The sequence below is a fragment of the Larus michahellis genome, chromosome 1 (genome assembly GCF_964199755.1).
Source record: "Larus michahellis chromosome 1, bLarMic1.1, whole genome shotgun sequence".
Classification (NCBI taxonomy): Eukaryota; Metazoa; Chordata; class Aves; order Charadriiformes; family Laridae; genus Larus; species Larus michahellis.
This window is the reverse complement of record NC_133896.1, coordinates 6814933-6830327: the sequence shown is the minus strand read 5'-3', so window position 1 is coordinate 6830327 and position 15395 is coordinate 6814933. Positions and strand designations below refer to the sequence as shown.

General features: G+C 42.8%; 1 protein-coding gene across 31 annotated transcripts in view; it reads right to left on the bottom strand.

Annotated features, from left to right (window-relative positions):
* CELF2 (CUGBP Elav-like family member 2) overlaps nucleotides 1-15395 on the bottom strand; it is a 559698-nt gene that overhangs the window by 202227 nt on the left and 342076 nt on the right. The gene's annotated exons all lie outside the window — the stretch shown is intronic.

The window sequence follows — 15395 nt, the reverse complement described above, 5'->3', positions numbered from 1 at the left end:
ATGTCTAATTTTAGATGATTCCTCAATCACTGGAGAGTTTGCAGTGTACACAGCCAACCCGGCTCAATCAACTGACTTCTATCTCCATGACTCCAGGTCACATTATCTCATGAATGAACTGTTATGTAGGTCAGTCAAGAGTCATCTTCTAATTGAATGCACGTTTCAGCCTTGGCATTCATGCTCTAGATATCAAGGCTGTAGACAACCGGGCGAGTCAACAGAAAATATCAAGGAAGGGGTTGTGATAATTAGGGCTTCGTTTCAGACAACAAGCACGGAAACAGATTCTAGCAGAAGCTTGTAAATAGCTGGTTTTGTTTTAACTGGATTTAACACAGGTGGAAAGCGCAGAAGCAATGGGCTCGGTGGAGAGAGGCTTTGTTGGGTTGCAGACCAGATTTTAGCCACAAATCAAGCGCTGTCCTGCTAACATACCTTGGCTTGGCCGGGAGGTATATTGCTCTCTGCTGAGGCATGTGCCAAATACGCATCTGCTTACTTGCAGTAACTGATACCACCGACTCCTTTCACGCAGGCCCCCGGACAGTCATCAGGGAGGAATATATTTGGTCGCTCCCCCTATCAAGGTGGATTGGAGGCAACAACAGAACTGAAAGTTTCCATTCTTCGTCGCCAATCTCCTGAGTCATCCTTGTACTCACACATTTTAAAGAGCGAGGTCTTCGGGGAGACTTTCCCATATGGTTCATGAACTGTTTATTTAACTTCACAATCAGGAGGCTGATGTAAAATACATTAGAGTTCTAGCCCTGCTGATATTTGGGTCAAATGAAGAATATCAGACTGAAGATGTTCGAAGAAACTAAAGCAAGAGAGTTATTGCTTTATAGAAACACTTTGATCAGACATTTCACTTCCCGTTCAATCCAAACTATTCTAATTTAGAGGTAAAAGCAAAATTGCAACTGATTAAAATTGGGTCGGCAGTAGTTCCCATATGAGGAAACACACGGCTCACAATCAGATAAAGGCCAAGCTGTCTAAATGCCACTTTATAACTGTGACCCAGCAGCTATTTACTAGTTACTTGTGTATTTTCAGTTTTCAGAAACAACTCATAAAGGATTTTTCTCCTCCTTTGTGCTCTCCCCTCCCCCTTTAAAAATGGTTGCTGGCATGCAAAGGGTTAAAACTACTGAAGCGAAAGCAAAATGCCCAAGGCCAAGTTTTCCTGCAGCCTGTATACTTGGTTGCATTTTCATCTCCTGTGTCCTGACAGCTGTTATCTTCAAGTGTGCTGCGACATGCCCACTGCTGTTCGAGCAGTCTTTTTGTTCGACTCTGAGCTTGCTTTTTAAGGCTTTAAAACCTCGATGCACACGGGATGGAGAAGGGGGATGCGGGAAGTAGCACTTATTACATGGGAGACATCTTTTGCCGTCTCGTGCCCCACCTACTTCAAGACAGGCAGTTTTAAAAAGGTACCAAAGTAGCTTTAAAAAAAATATTAGCCAAAAGTAACCCCTGCGTAACCCTCGGCCCCTCTCCAACAAAGCCTTTGCCCCAGTGTTGTTCTCATCTCCCAGCAGCAACTGCTTTGCACTCACGTAGCGTGATTCTTAGGAGGATGTGAAAGCAGTTACAAACATCTGTTAATTAAGTCTCAATTTGCATGTGAGATGGGTAATATACTAATTTTACAAATGGGGATGTTGAACCACACAACGCTGGATAAAGCTAGCCAGCACGAGTACTTGAATGCAAGCTAGGAGGAGGGAGACTGACTTTCCTTGTTCTGCCTACTATTCTTCTAAATAAAATAAAGGCTATATAAGTGCACCCTAGATGCTGACGGCTTTTACAAAGACAGTGTCAGAATAATTTTTCAGAAAATAAACACAGATATCCACACACACAAAAAAAAAAACAACACCCACAAACCAGTTATCAATGAATAAATTGCGCCAGGCCCAATCTGCAAGAAAGAGTATTAATGTATTTTTAATGGCTGAACCAGGGGAAGGTCATTATACAATGTTTTAATTCTAGTACATCAGTGTTGCATTTATACATTAGCAGTTAATGTGATAATGTCAAACTCTCCACTAGTTGTGACATCATAAAAAAATACAGGCTGTTTTAGTATTCTTTTGGAAAAAAATAAAAATAATAATAATCAGAGCCATTATTAAGCTCCCCTACTCCAGCCTTTAGGAGAATGTTTATCTTGCTGTATCAATTTTACATGCAAGAAGAAAACTATAATGGGAAGACAACAGATGTGAAAAATGTAAATCTTTGGTAAAGTGCACAATCGACAAAGGCAGAGAGGTTTTTGCTGTTGTTGTTTTCAGGGGTTGGGTTTTTTTGTGTGGCTTTTTTTTTTTTTTTGCAAATGAAATCATTGTAATGCTCCTTGACCTGTAAATGCCATTTTTAATGGAATGCGGGAAATAAATTAATAGAAGAAGTAAAAAAATAAATCTGAAAGTCAGCTTGAGGAAACAGCCTCTTCAGCAGAACTGTTATTTCTTGGTTCTTGAAAAGTCACAAGCAACAGCCTGACGCTCAGCACTGTTACAGTACGCCGACGCTGCTCAAAGCTAATCTGGGGTAGTTCAGGAACAAAATTACACATGTTGGGTCCCGTATGTGGACATTGTGTACATCCACCAAAGGCAAAGTGTCCTCCTAGGATTAACACATACAGAAATGGAGTATTTCCCTGAAGATCACACCTAGAGCTTCCTTTATAAGGCTTACTAAATTGAGATGGCTGTTTATCTTGCTATTAAATTGGTAGCTTCCCCCCCCTTCCTCACTCACTCTCTATAGATTAACATTTAGCAAAATGAAAATTTCCGGAAGGTAATTACCTGGCTGCAATTCAAGGCATTCATAAAAATTACAGTTCCATTTGGGAAGGGGTTGCTCTGGGGACAGGGGGAGGAGGCGGCACCATCACAGGGCAGCAGATCCAAAACTCAGAGCTTCCCGAGGACCAACCCATCCCCAGGGCTCCGTCGCTGCCCTTGCTCTGGTTTTGACTTGCCTCTTATTTCCAACAAGCGCGAATGCATTTGGCCCCCACAGGGGTTTGGCGGAGACCCTCTGTTTCTCAGTACTTCGATGGTGCCTCTTGGATTGATATTTCTGCCCCCAGAGCTACGGCAGATCATCCGCTGTGAAGATGATACGATGGCTCTGTGCAGCCTGGCTGTTTGCAAAGTCCTGCGGTATCTGTTGGGGCTCATCACCTCTGCAGGCACGTGGTGGCCATTTTGCTAAGCCACATCCTCATGAGGAAAGGGGAAACCAAGGCGCAGGCTTCGCTTTCACTAGTAATCAGGTGGGTTTTCTGTTCCACCCCTGACATTGTGTTTTCCCTGCAACTCTGTCACCTCTTCTCAGGTGTTGGCCTGATTCACCATTGCAACTGCCCCAACTGAAGGCAGGTTTAGCTTTGCCATGCTTTGACTAAGCGGTTTAGGGTACTTTTCCCCTTTCCTCAGGGCAGTACACAGCTGACCCGAGCTGAGACCCTCAAACATTCCTGTAGCACAGTCAGCAGCGACAAAGATCTCACCAAAAAGTGGACCAAGGCATTAACGGATCACACCTGGTTTTCTTCCCCTTCAGATGGCTGTACCTATGGACTTCACCGCCACTTATCAGGGTACCTCCCCCCTCTCCCCCATATGGCCTTTTCCCCAAAACCATAAAGCTATTCATGGAAAAGACATCAGTTTTCATTAAAGTTTCATTAGCTTTCACATGATTTGCCTGCCCCATTTCCCTTCTCCACACCGTTATAAAACTGCCTTACCTTCAGTACAGTAACTGTTTGTAGTCGCTTCATCTTTTCAAATACCTCCAAATCTCTTCTCACACTTATTCACTTTCTCTTTTCTGCTGGGTCTGCTTTGGGTTTTTTTTTTTTCTTGAAGCAGGTGCTCATAGACTTAAGATGATACAGTAAAGTTGCATCAGTGTTTTAAGGACTGTTTGAATTTCTAGTCAGTTTATCTGCATAGGTGAATGGAATATTTCAAGGATTTCTTCCTTTTTAAGAGATATACAATGCTACCGTCCCTTCTTTTAAGCATTGAACCCACATCCTTATCACGCAGAAAGAAATTACACTAATGCTCTTGTGTGAAAAAGTATGTGGGTTTATGCAAAATAAAAGAAGATAAAATACATGAGTAAAGGAGCGGCTGACATCTTCACGGTGCCCACTAAACTATTAACTAAGCATGCAAATGGACAGTGTATAATAAAAGACCTTCTTTTGGGACAATTCATGCAATTATGAATACGTAAGTTATGTTTTCATGTTCCAATTTGACCTCTGCTTACTGAAACGTCAACAAGGACACTCTTATTCTGACCACAAGTCATGGTTTTGGTGCATCCAAAACACCCAGTACAAATCAAAATCAAACTGAAAGAACACAATCTTTTAGATTATGGGAGATCCTCGAGTTTCGCTTTAAAAAAAATGGACAAAGTTTTCAGTCCATGTAGCTACAAACAAAAAAATTTAAAACACAAACCAAGAGTATCCTACAGCTTTATGCTTCTCAAGACAAAGAAATATGTATCTCATTAGGGTTTAGGAAAAATTTTGCATTTTTCAATCAATGTAAACATTTCGAAAGGCATGATGTTATTTTCAGTGACCTGAACTCAGCAGCACCTTTCAATTTTGCAACTTGTTTTATCACACTCCAAGGCCTTAGACTGTTTTAATTTGCAGGGGAACATGACTGAAAGTTTTCTTTGCTCACTGTAAACTTAATCCAACGCAAAGATTAGCACTAAGAGCTGTTTTATGTCCAAGTCTGAAGTGCAAAGTGTCCTGGGGGGACTTCCTATGGAAGAATTGTGCCTATTTTGCCCAGACTACTTTGCCTAGCTTTTAAGTACTCAGCTTCATGGAAACGCAAAATTGCCCGCTGCGTCACTAAAAAGCCAGCCTGAGATGGCTGCAGTTGGGCTCCCCAGGCATGTGAACGTGGATCAAGAAAGCATGTAGACAACGGGATACACTACACAGCACTGCATCTCGCTGAGTGCTCGGGTACTGAGTACTCCTCTGGTACTGAGATAACCAAGATAGTTAATATCACATAAAAGAAGTGAAAAAACAAAAGGCTGAAAGGCGGGAGGATAAAAAAAAAAAATATTTTTTTAAAAAATAAAATACACATTCATCCCTCAGAGTCCCATCCAAATCCAGGTTGCCCAAATTTAGTCCTGGCTCCTTTTACTCTGGAGGTTTTTCATTGGAGCTATTTGTTGAACTGGGGGAAAGGCAGCTGGAAAAGAGATAAGAAAGGCAAGAAAACGGATGGTCTTACGACAACCAAGCTTGGCTTTGTATAAGGATCACGTTACATTGGATAAATCAAGTGCAATGGTATGCGCTAGGGGCAGGTAAAGACAGGAGCACGAAGGAGTACAGCTGGGGTTTAATGCTTTCCTCGGCACGCTGGCAGCGGGGGTTCGTTATCAGCCTCGACTCGCTGACTATCACAAACCTAAGCCAACCGAGCAAAAATTTCCATCAACAAATATTTATAGGGTAAAAGGTTAACTAATACAGAAAAGTGGGACTGAACTCACTGCAGAAGACAGCTGGGAAAAGAAATTTGGAAAAGTTGAAAAGGCTGAATTTTGGTACAGACCAAATGTTGGAAGTAAGTATAAAAAAAAAAAATAAATATCACTTGGACTTAAAATTCAAACTGAAAACAGGAGGTTGCATGAGGACTGAAAGATGAAAAAAGAAATTTCTAGTAAAAGAACTGAGATCACTGAGTATCCTCACAGCCAGCAGTGGAGCCACGTAGCAGAAACAGGTATTTAAAAAGGGCCTGAGACAAAGCTGAGCGCTGGTTACCTCCTGTATGAAAACTGAAAAAAATATGTAGTCTTTAAAGATGATATGCAATAATTTTAAGCTCTCTGCGTTATTTTCTGAAGGGCAGGTATTATGGGAATTTGTAGAGAGTTACATTGGTGATTCTTCCCAAAAACTGACAAATTACATACAGAACGCAAAGATCAACTACAATAAAAGGAAAAGATTCAAAAAACCTTTACAAAAAGGGGATATTTAGGATTGGGAACCTATAAGAAATCAGTGAATTTAAAAAAAAAAAAATCCTACCTTGAATACAGAGTTCTGAATTCTAAAAAATTTTCCAATTTTTGGCCCAAGATATGTGAGAGTTAACAAAAGAAAAGGAAAAGATTACCTTTCTTTTCTTCACTAAGATGCTTATGCACATGAAATGAATGCACGTAAAATATCAAACTCACTTTTTTTCTTGACTCTCCCAATTCTTACTTGTTTGAGTTTTTTTTCTAAAAGCCTATGATCTTATAGTGACGTGAATAAGTGGAAACACATTATCACATTTACAAAAAAAAAAAAGTTTAAATGATGAGACCTCGACAGAAAGTTTTTACATTCTCACTTAGTTTGAATCTAAAAGCTAAAAACATGAAAGGAGATGAAAATTCAGTTTTGTTGCATTTTTTAATACCTTCTTGCTAAGCCTGATAGTTTTGCATTGTACAATAGGAATCGGTGGGCAATGACAGCTACGCCATTGCCTGAATACTGAGAGATGAACCCAAGGTTCAACACCAATTTGGAAATTAATGCATTTTCAAATACTTTAGGCATATTGCCGCTTTGCCTGAAGGCTATTATATTAAACAAAGATTTAGGTTCATATGGGACTGAAAAAAAATCATGTAACTGTAATTGGAGATAGCTGTATTAACAGGAAGAATGTGCATTTTAAGTGAAAATAAAAGATTTCTGGGAGGGGTGGGGAATGATGAGTTGTCTAGGCATTTTTACGTTCCCAAGGTTTTTTGATGCAAAATTTGTCATTTTGATGACGTTCTGTAAGACCTTCCCCCAACAGCAATACAAACTGACCTTCTCTCTTCGTTTTGCCCAGCCCTACAGACCTTACAGCTCAAAACGAGAATGAACACCGAGGAAGGCAGATGCACACAACTGCAGACACCTGTGCCGCGGCGCGCTCGGTCTCCGTGCTGTAACGGAGCTTCCTGCTGAAGGTCAGGGCACGCAGCAGCACCAGACTCTTGTGACTCCGCACCACAACGGCACTCCTTTCTGCCCCCTGAAACCTTCAAGATTACGGGGGAAAAGCAATTCCCAGTGTATTGTACCCAATGGGCCTACTCCGTAAGCTGATCCGACACATTTTGAACCAGGCTTTACCCATGGAAATACCCATGAGTTGAAACCTAAAACTTTCTGGAGGCATGCACCAGGTCTTTCCTTCATCTGTGAAGTCGGGAAGGTTCTGCAAGAGGCGATAATGCAGGTGTTTTCTAGTTCTTGGTGTTTTCCTGTTCTTTCAGTGTGATTTTGAAAAAGACAGTGCCTCTTGCTAGCTGCAAGAGCAAGGAAGTCTCTGGCCAGCTCTTTAGGAAAGAGGAGGTTTGCCATTCACTGAGGCGAAGGCAAGAGCATGGCTGCCTCTCCCAGCCACGCTGCCGCCTCTCCCTGTGTTTTCTTCACCCTGCACAATGTTCACATGTGAAAGTGTGGGAAGCCATGTCCTAGAAAGAAATGCTTGAAAGATTAAGCATCTCACCGTACCAACTTACGTTCCCTCCAGTTACTGGAGAGACGGGCAAGGTGAGCTGCCTCAGATGGAAACCTGGCAAGTCCCCTGGGTTGTCCCCTCACCCCTAGGGCCAGAGGCAGCAGAGAGGATCCTGGGCCTGATCGTGCTGCCTATTGCCACAATTTTGCCTGTAACCTGGGCTCTAATTGAGACAAGGTGAAGAGGAAAAGAAGCTGTGGGGCATTTGCTCAAAACGTTTCATTAGGCCTGACACATCAGGCCTTTTGGAAGCGGTAAAAAAAGTTAACGTTAAAATCCAAACAGCAGGCCTGCTAAGTTCAACATCACGTCCTGCACCTCTTCATACAGTCTTCTTGGACTGCTCTTCATTCAAGAGGTGACCCTGAATCATAAGGTGCCTCTTGAATAAGAAACTTAGCTCATGCCAGCAGCTAATTAATAATTATCTCATTTTAAGAAAAAAACCCCACCAACTACATAGACATTTTTCTGAGATGCAAACCTTCCACAAATACTAATTTCACATCTATTATGACTCCAGTTATCTTCTCTGAGAAGTGCAGTTTTGTACAAGCCCAGCCTAATGTATCATGGAGCAACACAATTTTTAGCACAAGAGCAAAGCTCTTCTCCAAATCTGGTCCTTCCAAAGGGTCTTTCCTCCTCAAACCAAACCAACTTGCGCACTCTCGCGTAGATACAACCTCCTGACACAACTTGAACGCTACTGCAAAAAGTTTGGCTGCCTCCACAAAGCACCTACTACACTCATGGTGGCTGATAAATAAGAACGTGCTGCGCGTTGTCCCACAGCAAATCCAGAGACCCTGAGCAAGAACAGCAGACTGCCGTGTGAAAAGCAGCGAAGCTGAACGGCAGAAAAAATAAAGTAGCAAATTTTATATTGAGGATAAAATTTAAAATGTCTGTTTCAGTGAAGTTGCATTAGGTTTATGCAGCAAAACACAGGCATGATGCCAGGAAAGGGGTATTTCAAGAACTATATGTGAAAATAAATGACGCGATTGAGTTTAATTGAAAAAGACAGGCACAAAACCACAAAGGGACACAACCAACAAGCAAATAAAACATCCCTTGGTGAAGTAACACAGAATATAGAACGAAACCACCACCCCAGACTGGCTCGCTGAGCGCTTATCTCAGCCGACCCAGACAACAGCATCCGTCCTCGTCAGGAGCTATCAGGTGATCTAGCTCATCCCGGTCCCTACCTGGAGGCAGCGGAGCAGACACATGCAAAGCACGGCAGTCAACTGTTCCGAAGTCGTACTCAATACTACTCACTTCCAGCCTTCCAAAACCTCCCACTCCTTCACCACAGGAAACCAGAAGTACGACTCTCGCTCCTTGAAATTTTGTTTGAGGTTTGTTTTTTTTCCCCAATAACAAAGTTGAGCACTTCTGAGAAACAGCCAGAACAATGTTGCTTCAGAAAGTGCAAGTAACAAGCAGTATCTTCCAGCCAGCGGGGTAATAAGTTACACCCAGAATCCTATTTAGCAGTTTACATAATTCACAGTTTCTCTGGTTACATACTCTGTAAAATATGACATCCAGCTGGGAAAGTTAGTCCACTTCATTGTCATATGGCAGTTGCTTGCTTTATATCATCCAAGTATCAATTAAAAAGCACAAACAAAACTGTAAGGCAGATATATCTTCAGATTTTCATGTTGCACTTGCGTACATGCACACAAATACTTGCTGTCATTCAAAGAGGAAAAGTAACCTTGCCTGAAAAGCAAACCGACTCTGCAGCGTTAGGCATCAAGTGCAATTTTCAAAAAACCTTGAAAAAAGAGAACCATGAACAGGCGTGCTTAAATTCCGCGTCAGCTATTTTAATGGTGCAGTTTTTCAGATAACTGAAATGAAATCAGAATATGCTGTCAAATAACAGATCTAGATCCCAGAAGTCAACATGACGGCATTTTAAAAATACAACATGTGGATATAGAGCCTTTGCTGTTACGTATGCACTTAGCAAATATTAGAAAAATCAATCAGAATCAAAATGCAAACACGCTGAAATGACTAGATGCCCCGTGTTATTCATTTCTAATCCTAATTGCCTGATTTCATTCATCAGGATTTATATATGCACCAGTACACTACTGAGGCAGTTAAAATTAAATACATCCCATTTTTTTCCCCAGAAAAGTAATGGACTTTAACAGTCATTTTATTGCAACGAGAGATATTAACATACAATTCTGCTCCTAACTCCAGGTTATAATGTAAGTGGATCCATTGATCACTTGCAAAAGGCAACAAAAAGAAAGTTTTGCTTGATGCTGAGGGCAAATTAAATCCTGACCGGATTGTCCATTATTCTCAGTGGAAATCCATCCAGTATCTAAGTACTACGCAAATAATTTTGCCAACTACTAAGTAGGACCTGGGGCACACAAAAAGTAAAAATACACCGTTCTACCGAGCGTTAGAAAAGGCCACAAATGAATCCACATCCGCGCCGCACCAAACCCACACTGTTCTATTTGAACACGGCAATGGAGGGTTTCAGTGCCCACAAAGTAAGACAAGCATAGAGAAAGAAACCAGAGGAAAAGATACGTGTCACAAGAGTGACCTGGGGTCTATATACTATTTTTCATGCCTAGCTCTCACAGCAGGTTACGAGTGTATGTTGAATGATCTGTAAACCACAGATGGAAGGAATAAGGTTAACTAGGGCAGCAGAGAAAGTTGGTGGCTTATTCCACTGGAAGAAACTGCCTCTAACATGCACCACTTTAACAAACAGTAGCATTGCCTTTGGAAAAAGTAAATTTGATACCCATGGTGGTGGGGGGGGAAAGTTTAACTAATTAGTGGAGTCTACCACCATTCGTTTAACACAACGCAAATCCCTGTGGTTTACATTTGAAGTTACATACATGTATTGTATACACACAGAAGGCGTCAGTGTAAAGGGTAAAAATGGAAATTAGATTGGGGGGGAAAAAAAGTGTGCTCCATAACTCAAGCACTAAAATCACTACAAAAGAGTAGCAGCTATGAAATATTTAAGAGTCAACATTAATATCATTAGACTTCAAAGGATATCACCTTCTCAGCGCCAGCTTCTCGCATTGATCACCTCTGGAATGCGCAGTCTCACACCAGTTCGCTTGCAGAAGCTTCTTCCCAACCACATCAACTAGAAATGAAACACTTGAATTCTCTAAAAGCCGTAAAATGCCCTTGCAGAGATCTTCTCTAGGCCACTCCTGGATTTCTCAGCAACTTTGTAAATAATTTAATATTTCCATGGGGAGAATAGGAACGCTCTTTAAGAACAAGAAGATATTAAACGCTAACAAGGAGGTAGGAGGCTTTTGCACATGAAAGTTATATATTTGCAAAGCTTCTTCCAGTTTTCACATTCTCTCTTCTCCATATGTCACCACGACAGGTAGAACTGCAGTAAACATTTAAACAGCATTGCATTATTGTGTACGATAAGAGCTTGACATTTCTATTTTCTCCAAGGAGAAGCACTGCCTATATGCTCTCTAGTGGATGAACAGGGTTTTTACAAGGTCCCTCCTTCCCCCTCCTTTAAATGTGATCAAATATGAATTGAAAGGCTTTTATTCTGCCAGAATCCCCGTCTAAGGTTTTGTGTTTCTCTAGCAACAACAACACACTAACAACTGAAGAGGGGCAGAGAGCAGCTTCTCCATCTCTTTACTGCATCAGGGGAGCAGGAACACCATGCAACTTTTGACCTGGACCTCGGTAAGGACTAAGGGTAAATGGATTAAATTCTTTTAAGTCACATTTTGAAGCGTATGTTTGTCACGAGTATCCATACATGAAGTCTTTCGGAGGCAAGTCCAGAATTTCGCGAGTAACTCTACCCTTCCAGAAATCAAATAGCAAGTTACGACAGTATGAATTCGCTGAGGAGGACTTCTTCTTGGGCTCCCTGCCTCGCAACCCTCCTGGCACCTCAATTTGTTTCTTTCCCAGCTGGAAGGAAAGAGGCTGTTCAGAGATTGTTTCCTAGAAAGACCTTGCTTTCCACACTGAAAGCATGGCGGGGAGGGATGCGAGGAGAAGGGACTCACGAGTTTGACCTACCTAAATGCCACCATGGTTTCAGAACAAACTGCACCCCTGCACAGAGAGCAAAGGAGCCAGTATTTGAGAAATTCATATTTGCAAGCCAAGAATAAGCACTGATGCAAAATCCTTATCTTTAACTGGTTTTGGGTAAAGCAAGGGCTTTAAGCTCCAAGGGCAATGACCTTTCATCAACACTAAGTTAAAACAAGCTGCCCTAAAGATCGTCGGCGTTTTCCCATTTTGAGAGAGGAATCCCGCGCGCAAGGCTCTCCCCTCCCCGACAGCAGGTGCACAGGCTGCAAGAGCCCATTTTCCTTTAGATTGGGTGTATGCGTCACTCCTGAAAAATTTATAAATCACTTAGCTTTCCAAGATTCAAATTCCCAGTAGAGTAACCAGCAGTAAAGGAGGAGAGAGTTTGTTAGAGCTGGTGTAATACAGTGAACCATACTATAAATTACTTTAGGAAACGGCTGCTAATGCCCTCTCTGTGCAGGCTTGGGGTATACCACTCTCCCTGCAGTCCACTTCTGTGGAAATTAAAGAAGTTTAGTCATTTGAACAGAGGATATAGGCTTCTGCTCATCTGAAAGCATTTTTTCCCACCTAGAGGGCATAATCACCAATTACATCTTGATAATATAAATTTAATTATTTTTATTGGCTAACACGGTCTCTATCAACAAGGAAAGAAAACAGACTTTCAGAGCTATCATCAGAAATTAGCACGTTCCCAACAAGCAGCTAACCTCTGTGAATGAGACACTTCTTAGCGCCAACTGATTTGAGAGTTCCTGCTTTGATGAACAGTTAAAAAAAACAACACAGACCTGAGACAACAAAGAAAACCCTGAAACCCCTCTTTGTTCCCTCTCAACCCACCTTTTCTTTTCTTCTTCCCTTTCCTTTGTGACTCTGATTTCTGAATTTTTAAAAGTCTTCCAAAAATATATATTTATATACTGTGTATTCTGTACACTGAAAACCACGTACGTCCTTCTTTTTGGCTTTTGAAGTCCCGCATCTTTGTAGACTACCTTATGGTAGGACTTCAGTTTTGGTTGGCTTTGAAAACATTCATTAAAACAGCACATTTTTTAAATGCCTCCCTTTCCTGGTTTCTACTCACATCCCTAGATCTCTCCGCACGTCACTTTGTCCCATCTCAGATGCATGAAGTCCTGATGGCTGAGGCTCTGTACGTCACACCATTGGCTCCTCCTCTCATCAATGGACAGAAACTGGTCCTCCAAGGCCATTTGTTTGGTCTGCTCAGGAAGAGATGACCATCCCCAGGGTGCCCCTTCTCCTCCACCGAGGAGCACAGAAGTACCCAAGATTGCAGCCTCGGATTTCCAAGTTGGCTGCTTGAGCAGGGGTGGTAATTTCTATTTTAATCCTTTTTCAATAAAATCTGACCTGTAGTCTATGGGCCATTGTGATTCAGGGATCCATAGGTAGAAAACCACCTCTGTAGCACAATCAAGCATTGCAGGGGATGAATGCTGATACCATGGCAGGGAGACGGCGTTGCGGCTGGGCAAGACGCACCAATCATACGCTGACCTCTGCTAATTATCACCACGATATCAACCACGACAGCAAAGAGGCACCAATACTGGTATTCAGCATCATGCACCACTCTGCTGGGGCCTGGCACGTGGGTGGTTCACCCTGCGGTCTCTGCCATGGCGTCTTTTTTGTTAGCACGACCCACGGCAGCCAGGATTAAAGCCTGCTGGAGGTGTCTCCGAAAGCAGCACAGACGCAACCCTGGGTCCATTAAGTGCCAGTACCACCTGCTTTGTATTCAACCCTCTTGCAAATACAGCCATCCATCAGGTTTGTCTTTTCTTTTGCCTACGAGCATCTCGAAGGGAGAGGTAGAAGCACAGATGCTGCAGTGTGACCTTCCTCACGCTCCAACTTTTCCCCCTCTCTTTCCTTCTCCCCCAGCTCTGCTCGGGAGAGGAGTTTGGTGCTGTCCTACCCAAGAGCTGCAACCGAAGCCGCGCTGCAGCACCTGCCCGCAGGGTGAATCAGCAGCTTTTCCCCCAAAAAAAGGCTACTGGGAGAGCTGGGGCAGTTACATAAGGCTGCAGCAGCCCAGGAAAGTTGACGTCGGAGAGGGACGAGGCAAGAGCAGCACCAGGAAAGCTCGTCAGGAGACACGGATGCCTCTTGCAGCAGACTTGCTCGGTAACCCTTTACGGTGAAATGCACAGCTCGGGCTGAGCGGGAAACTCACATTTCTCGGTTCTCTACAGCGGAGGCCAAACAACTGCTGGCCCTACGCGAGGCGGCGGAGGTGGAGCTCCCTTTCGACTCCCGGCCATGCGCAAAAAGCTGCTGCTAATTGTCTATCGACTCTGGGATGTTCAAGGGGGAGGACGGGTGACGAGGGGGCTGACAACCCCTCTGAGGCATGTCCTCGACTCCTCCACACACTGGTGAAACTGAGGAGATGAAGAGAATCAGGCTACACCTTGCTATAGCAGCTGTGTAACTCCTTAAGCATCCCTGAAGGCATCGTTATATCCACTGTCATTAGGGCTCTCTCTGCTCTACAGGAAGGAAAAGGTGACTAATGACTACCATAGGAGGACATCCAACTAAGTGCTGCACCTTACCCACCGCACTCCAAGCTATGGCTGGATCATTTGAAAACATGCAGACTGTCAACCCCCTATCACATATGATTTTAATTGACTGCCATTTCAGAAACCCCTTCCAACCTGGGAGTTCTCCTCCTACTTCCACTCTGCAAAGCCATCACAAATCCTCTTGAGCATTCTCCACTTTTCACATTCCTTCTCCGTTTTTGGATTTTTCATTTACATTTCCAAAACCTCTCTCAAAACTCCCCTCAAGGGGGGCTGGAATTTGCTGGTCATAAGCATGGCGTGCATATTTGTACAGTAATACTGGCCGCTTTCACAAGGGACTGCTTGTGATCAATAACACAAAAGAAGAGCCAGCAGGATTTCCACTTGATTTTTTTTTTGTTTTGTTTTAGGTTTGAGTGTTTTTGTGGGGTTTTTTAATCACGACATAGTAATCACAAACCTTGAGAGGAGATTTGCTGTCTGCGTTAAGTGTCTCTGGCACTGCCCTTTTCTGCACCCTCAAACACACCCAGAACACCCGTTCCTCTCTCCCTGCCAGGATCTTTCTGCTTCACCGCTTCCAACGTGTTCCTTTTTTTTTTTTTTTTTTTTTTTTAAATCTTAATCGCTCCCTCCCCCTTCCCGCTCATTTGTTTTAGTATTTCTTTCCCAGGACTCTGCAATTTTTCAAACTGTTCCTTTTGGAGGGCAGCACCTCCTTGACTACGCTAAAATCCCTCCTGAAAAACACATCTGCTGAATCGCTTGCAAGAAATTAGTCCTGCAAATTGTCTCTCTCTTTATAAGCATCTGCGCGCCTGCTCTCCAAGCCCAGATTCACCTACCCAGGAGCACCGTTACCCCAGACTTCAGCTGGGAACAACGGGGAGAGAGAGAGGGAGAAACACCTCCGGAGGATCATTCTGAGCACCTAAGATTTAATGTAATAGAACTATTAATAATACATAAGAAGAGAATTATCCAGAGCTTTTTAGGCAGAAAAATCTACAGCTCAAGTCTCATTTGAACTGAAGAGAGATTTTTTTTTTCCCCCCCCTGTTCGCTGGGACATGAATTAGTACCAAGTACATAA